This window comes from Pleurodeles waltl, chromosome 12 (genome assembly GCF_031143425.1).
Source record: "Pleurodeles waltl isolate 20211129_DDA chromosome 12, aPleWal1.hap1.20221129, whole genome shotgun sequence".
In the NCBI taxonomy this organism is placed as follows: domain Eukaryota; kingdom Metazoa; phylum Chordata; class Amphibia; order Caudata; family Salamandridae; genus Pleurodeles; species Pleurodeles waltl.
The window spans coordinates 105,808,187-105,815,442 of NC_090451.1; the positions used below are offsets into that span (position 1 = coordinate 105,808,187).

Here is a 7,256-nt window from a genome sequence, read left to right on the forward strand (position 1 = left end):
TGGAGGTAAGAGAGATTTTTTTAGGTCTGGCCGTTCCTTCTGCTTCAAATTACTTGAGCTCATGTCAACAAAGTAACAACAAAACATAGCCAACGGTTCGTTGCTCAAGCCTTCCCTACTGCGCCTTCCCATGTCTCTCCTGCCGACCACAGTGCAGGAAATCTGAGTTTGCATTTGCGCGAAGAGACGTACAACACAAGAAGGCGCGCTTTCGTGCGCCGGGCACCACCCGGCCTGTGCATTCCTCACTGTCGTGAGATCAGTTTACTCAGCAGAGTATGACGCTGCAATTGGTTAGTAGGGCAGGCCTGACCAGAATAGTATATTTGGGGTCATGTATTTGATTGCATTTTTAAAACAGTAACAGAACTTAACTGCAATGTTTAAATAGGTCTAGACATATTTAAACAGTGTCAATTTAATAGAAGAATTGTGGACAATTCAGAGGGGAGGCACCAATGTTTTTTTTTCCCATTGGGTGGATGCGGCATTAAAGATTTTGAAGACCACTGGTCTAAGTGGACACTAATACACCCGGATGCTCCTGAATTCCTCGCAACAGATGCCAGCAAACCTGGCTGGAGAGCTACTGTGTTGGACTGATCCTGTCGATTCAAGTGGTCTTTCCTAGAGAGTCGGAGGTCATGGAAATAGATGGAGTTGATGGTAATCTTCAGGGCTTTGAAGTTTTCCCATCATCATCTGTCTCAAAAAAATGTGCTAGTAAAGACAGAGAATAAGGTAGCTGTCTTTTACATTAACCAACAGTGAAGCATGCATTCAAAATCCCTCAATACAATAGCAGAACAATTGGGTTGTTGGGCAGAGATCAACCTGTTGCACACGTGGGCAGTACACATCAAGGGCACCGACAATGTGATGGCAGACAGCTGGAGGTTTCCAAATTTGCTGGAGTTGACGTTATCCAGGTCGTTGTTTTGAGAGATATGCCGAGAGTTTGTGAAACCCTTTCTGGATCTCTTTTGAAACAAGGACAATGCTCATCTTTGTCGATTCTGATCCAGGCTTCCGGAACAAGGAGCCTAGGTAGTGGACGTATTGGTGATAAAGTGGCTGAGAAGTCTCCTTTATACATTCCCCCACTTTTTATTGATCCAGATGGTTCTCTTCAAGTCTCAGCAGGGGCGAGGGAACTTTATTCTTGTGGGCCCTTATTGGCCAGAGATGTCATGGTTTCCTCTTCTGAACCCTGGCTCTTCTACCTCATTGGGTACTGCTCAAGTGTGTCTCTCTCAGAACGTCGTCCCTGACCTTCTTGCTCCAACTCACTCTATCGCTTTGGAGGTTGAGAAGTCTGGACTGCTAGCAAAGGGTCTTTCCTCTTCCTTAGTGGAGTTAATTCAGCACTCCAGCAGGCCTTCTACTTCGAATTCTTACTCAAAGAACTGGAAGTCTTTTGAGACGTGATGTTCTGCTCATGATCTTTTGGCACCTACCTGTAGTTTGTCTGCTATTTTGCATTTTCTTCTGAATGGGTTTCACTTGAATCTCTTTCCACTCTGAAAGGTCATTGCTTTGCGATAAAGGTTTTTAGGGACTTTTCTGTACCTTCGAAGATGTTACAATCTTTGGTGTCTAGACTGTTCTGATCTTTTGTCAATTGTAAGACCAGTTGAAAAATCCCTTTTCTCCAACTCAGAATCTTCCTACTCTTTTATAGGCTTTGCAATTTTATCTCTTTGAGGATCTGGATACTGTAGACATAAAGATTGTTTCCTATAAAGTTATTTTCCTATTTCCTATCACCTTGCTGAGAACAATTGGGGAGCTGGGAGCCTTAAAATGCTGTCCTCTCTTCATTTGATACTTTGGAAGATGGGGTAACTTTAAGGCCTAGCCTTACCTTTGCTGCAAAGGTTAAGTCTATTTTTGATAGATCTTAGGAAATAATTCTTCCTTCTTTCATTCCCTCTCCTTCCTCTCCGGAGGAACATTTTCTGAATACACTTGATGTTTAAAGAGCTCTTTTCATTTATGTCACCAGGCCTCTGCAGTTCAGGAAAACCGACTCCTTGTTTGTGACTTTTGGACAGCCTGGAAAAGACAAGAAGGTGACTTTTATGACTCTGAGTAGGTGGATTAAGTTGTCAATTTTTCTGGCTTTGCAAGGCTTTTAAGAATATCTTCCAGTTCAGGGATGGTCTACGAGAGGAATGGCCACCTCCTGGGTTGAATTCCAGTGAGTAACAATCTAGGAAATTCCTAGGGTGGCTACTTGGTCCTCAGAGCATACATTTGTCAAGCATTATGGCTTAATAATTTTTCTGTTTTGCATTTGAGTACCAATGTTTTGAACTCTGCATTACCCTTAGTCCACCTTGTCTTTGTCACAAACATTACATCCTGCCCACCTTCCCATCAGTCCTTTGGCAAGGGCTTGGCACCCAGGTTGGGTGCCTGGGGCTAGCATTTAAGGATCCTCCTGTTCTTTCTTCCTGTTGGAAGGTGACATCACCTTACTTTGTAATGACTGTCACAAGGACGCAATGGACTAAGGCTAATGAAGATTACCAATAAGTAACCAACACATCACCACTCTTTCTGAATGTGCGTGGCTCATTCCGCAGGACTAGTTCTTTGTATAATTCCTGGATTTTCAGAAGCCTTTTGATGGCAGCACCCCCACACTGAAAATTGTTTCAGCACCACTGTACAAGGGTCAGTTGTCATGCTCATCTGCGGCGTAAATTTGCAATGAACTAGTCTAACTCCCCAGGCCTTGTCTTTTGCTCAATTTGCCTTTGTGAGTTTTCTCTCAATCACTGTCGACTTCCTTTGATCTTTCTTTCTTCTTTCACTTCACCTTCGCCTTCAGTGTATCTTTCGGCCCTCTTAAGAGACACACCCCCTTGTAGCCACTTCTATACTTCTGTCACCTAATTATTTTCCTATCCTTTCCCCTGTAACGTTGCTGATCCTAGCTATAGCATCACTATCCAGAATCTGTTCACCTGAGTTATGTTCCTCTTATCCCCACGCATCTAATAATCAGCTCTTGGTCTCCCTCCACCTCTCACGAGACATAGTCTGAGGCAGTGTCTCCATCTTGGAGAGACAATCCCTTGCACTTGTGTTGTTCTACTGGCGCTGCCGGCTTGAGCTTTGGTCAGCAGTGGCAAAAGAAGGACTAATGGAAAGTGAACGTATACTGGAGCAACAGAGTGTATGGATTTATAAGAGCTTGATTAAATGAGAAAAAAAGAGTTTAGTTGAGAGAAAAAATGCAACCTGGCCCGTACGGGAATAGAACTCGCGACCTTGGCGCCATTAGCACCACGCTCTAACCAACTGAGCTAACCGGCCATGAGTACTGCCAATATCCTTTTTCCTTGAAATGCAGATAGATAGAAGAGTTGGTCTTACTATCGCAATTCCTTCATACTTTTCTCCTTCCGCCCCCTGTCTGGATTACAATAACAAGAGCTGTGGAGTGCTGCACGCCAGCCTCAGTGCCTCTTCTTTCACTCAATCTCACTGTGTGCTGTGATATCTTTGTAACATCGCTTGTTGCCGGAAAAAAAGGAAAGGATGGATAGTATTTTTATTCTTTTACAACAAAACCCCAAATGCATCGGCTTGCTTGCTCATTAAGTTTACAAGGCCAGCTGCTTTTGAGATATTATAATTATAGTGGTTATTCGGCGTTGGAGGTAAGAGAGTTTTTTTTAGGTCTGGCCGTTCCTTCTGCTTCAAATTACTTGAGCTCATGTCAACAAAGTAACAACAAAACATAGCCAACGGTTCGTTGCTCAAGCCTTCCCTACTGCGCCTTCCCATGTCTCTCCTGCCGACCACAGTGCAGGAAATCTGAGTTTGCATTTGCGCGAAGAGACGTACAACACAAGAAGGCACGCTTTCGTGCGCCGGGCACCACCCGGCCTGTACATTCCTCACTGTTGTGAGATCAGTTTACTCAGCAGAGCATGACGCTGCAATTGGTTAGTAGGGCAGGCCTGACCAGAATAGTATATTTGGGGTCATGTATTTGATTGCATTTTTAAAACAGTAACAGAACTTAACTGCAATGTTTAAATAGGTCTAGACATATTTAAACAGTGTCAATTTAATAGAAGAATTGTGGACAATTCAGAGGGGAGGCACCAATGTTTTTTTTTCCCATTGGGTGGATGCGGCATTAAAGAGTTTGAAGACCACTGGTCTAAGTGGACACTAATACACCTGGATGCTCCTGAATTCCTTGCAACAGATGCCAGCAAACCTGGCTGGAGAGCTACTGTGTTGGACTGATCCTGTCGATTCAAGTGGTCTTTCCTAGAGAGTCGGAGGTCATGGAAATAGATGGAGTTGATGGTAATCTTCAGGGCTTTGAAGTTTTCCCATCATCATCTGTCTCAAAAAAATGTGCTAGTAAAGACAGAGAATAAGGTAGCTGTCTTTTACATTAACCAACAGTGAAGCATGCATTCAAAATCCCTCAATGCAATAGCAGAACAATTGGGTTATTGGGCAGAGATCAACCTGTTGCACACGTCGGCAGTACACATCAAGGGCACCGTCAATGTGATGGCAGACAGCTGGAGGTTTCCAAATTTGCTGGAGTTGACGTTATCCAGGTCGTTGTTTTGAGAGATATGCAGAGAGTTTGTGAAACCCTTTCTGGATCTCTTTTCAAACAAGGACAATGCTCATCTTTGTCGATTCTGATCCAGGCTTCTGGAACAAGGAGCCTAGGTAGTGGACGTATTGGTGATAAAGTGGCTGAGAAGTCTCCTTTATACATTCCCCCACTTTTTATTGATCCAGATGGTTCTCTTCAAGTCTCAGCAGGGGCGAGAGAACTTTATTCTTGTGGGCCCTTATTGGCCAGAGATGTCATGGTTTCCTATTCTGAAACCCTGGCTCTTCTACCTCCTTGAGTACTGCTCAAGTGTGTCTCTGTCAGAACGTCGTCCCTGACCTTCTTGCTCCAACTCACTCTATCGCTTTGGAGGTTGAGAAGTCTGGACTGCTAGCAAAGGGTCTTTCCTCTTCCTTAGTGGAGTTAATTCAGCACTCCGGCAGGCCTTCTACTTCGAAGTCTTACTCAAAGAACTGGAAGTCTTTTGAGACGTGATGTTCTGCTCATGATCTTTTGGCACCTACCTATAGTTTGTCTGCTATTTTGCATTTTCTTCTGAATGGGTTTCACTTGAATCTCTTTCCACTCTGAAAGCTCATTGCTTTGCGATAAAGGTTTTTAGGGACTTTTCTGTACCTTCGTCGATGTTACAGTCTTTGGTGTCTAGACTGTTCTGATCTTTTGTCAATTGTAAGACCAGTTGAAAAATCCCTTTTCTCCAACTCAGAATCTTCCTAATCTTTTATAGGCTTTGCAATTTTATCTCTTTGAGGATCTGGATACTGTAGACATAAAGATTGTTTCCTATAAAGTTATTTTCCTATTTCCTATCACCTTGCTGAGAACAATTGGGGAGCTGGGAGCCTTAAAATGCTGTCCTCTCTTCATTTGATACTTTGGAAGATGGGGTAACTTTAAGGCCTAGCCTTACCTTTGCTGCAAATGTTAAGTCTATTTTTGATAGATCTTAGGAAATAATTTTTCCTTCTTTCATTCCCTCTCCTTCCTCTCCGGAGGAACATTTTCTGAATACACTTGATGTTTAAAGAGCTCTTTTCATTTATGTCACCAGGCCTCTGCAGTTCAGGAAAACCGACTCCTTGTTTGTGACTTTTGGACAGCCTGGAAAAGACAAGAAGGTGACTTGTATGACTCTGAGTAGGTGGATTAAGTTGTAAATTTTTCTGGCTTTGCAAGGCTTTTAAGAATATCTTCCAGTTCAGGGATGGTCTACGAGAGGAATGGCCACCTCCTGGGTTGAATTCCAGTGAGTAACAATCTAGGAAATTCCTAGGGTGGCTACTTGGTCCTCAGAGCATACATTTGTCAAGCATTATGGCTTAATAATTTTTCTGTTTTGCATTTGAGTACCAATGTTTTGAACTCTGCATTACCCTTAGTCCATCTTGTCTTTGTCACAAACATTACATCCTGCCCACCTTCCCATCAGTCCTTTGGCAAGGGCTTGGCACCCAGGTTGGGTGCATGGGGCTAGCATTTAAGGATCCTCCTGTTCTTTCTTCCTGTAGGAAGGTGACATCACCTTACTTTGTAATGACTGTCACAAGGACGCAATGGACTAAGGCTAATGAAGATTACCAATAAGTAACCAACGCATCACCACTCTTTCTGAATGTGCGCGGCTCATTCCGCAGGACTTGTTCTTTGTATAATTCCTGGATTTTCAGAAGCCCTTTGATGGCAGCACCCCCACACTGAAAATTGTTTCAGCACCACTGTACAAGGGTCAGTTGTCATGCTCATCTGCGGCGTAAATTTGCATTGAAGTAGTCTAACTCCCCAGGCCTTGTCTTTTGCTCAATTTGCCTTTGTGAGTTTTCTCTCAATCACTGTCGACTTCCTTTGATCTTTCTTTCTTCTTTCACTTCACCTTCGCCTTCAGTGTATCTTTCGGCCCTCTTGAGAGACACACCCCCTTGTAGCCACTTCTATACTTCTGTCACCTAATTATTTTCCTATCCTTTCCCCTGTAATGTTGCTGATCCTAGCTATAGCATCACTATCCAGAATCTGTTCACCTGAGTTATGTTCCTCTTATCCCCACGCATCTAATAATCAGCTCTTGGTCTCCCTCCACCTCTCACGAGACATAGTCTGAGGCAGTGTCTCCATCTTGGAGAGACAATCCCTTGCACTTGTGTTGTTCTACTGGCGCTGCCGGCTTGAGCTTTGGTCAGCAGTGGCAAAAGAAGGACTAATGGAAAGTGAACGTATACTGGAGCAACAGAGTGTATGGATTTATAAGAGCTTGATTAAATGAGAAAAAAAGAGTTTAGTTGAGAGAAAAAATGCAACCTGGCCCGTACGGGGATCGAACCCGTGACCTTGGCGTTATTAGCACCACGCTCTAACCAACTGAGCTAACCGGCCATGAGTACTAAAGATATCCTTTTTCCATGTAATGCAGATAGATAGAAGAGTTGGTCTCACTATCGCAATTCCTTCATACTTTTCCCCTTCCGCCCCCTGTCTGGATTACAATAACAAGAGCTGTGGAGTGCTGCACGCCAGCCTCAGTGCCTCTTCTTTCACTCAATCTCACTGTGTGCTGTGATATCTTTGTAACATCGCTTGTTGCCGGAAAAAAAGGAAAGGATGGATAGTATTTTTATTCTTTTACAACAAAACCCAAAAT

At 43.5% G+C, this 7,256-nt stretch overlaps 1 non-coding gene across 1 annotated transcript; it reads right to left on the reverse strand.

Moving 5' to 3' along the window:
• Window positions 1-6,917: 6,917 nt before the first annotated feature.
• On the reverse strand, window positions 6,918-6,991 carry TRNAI-AAU (transfer RNA isoleucine (anticodon AAU)). Its single transcript has one exon. It is a non-coding gene; the product is annotated as a tRNA-Ile (tRNA).
• Between the last annotated feature and the right edge of the window lie 265 nt (window positions 6,992-7,256).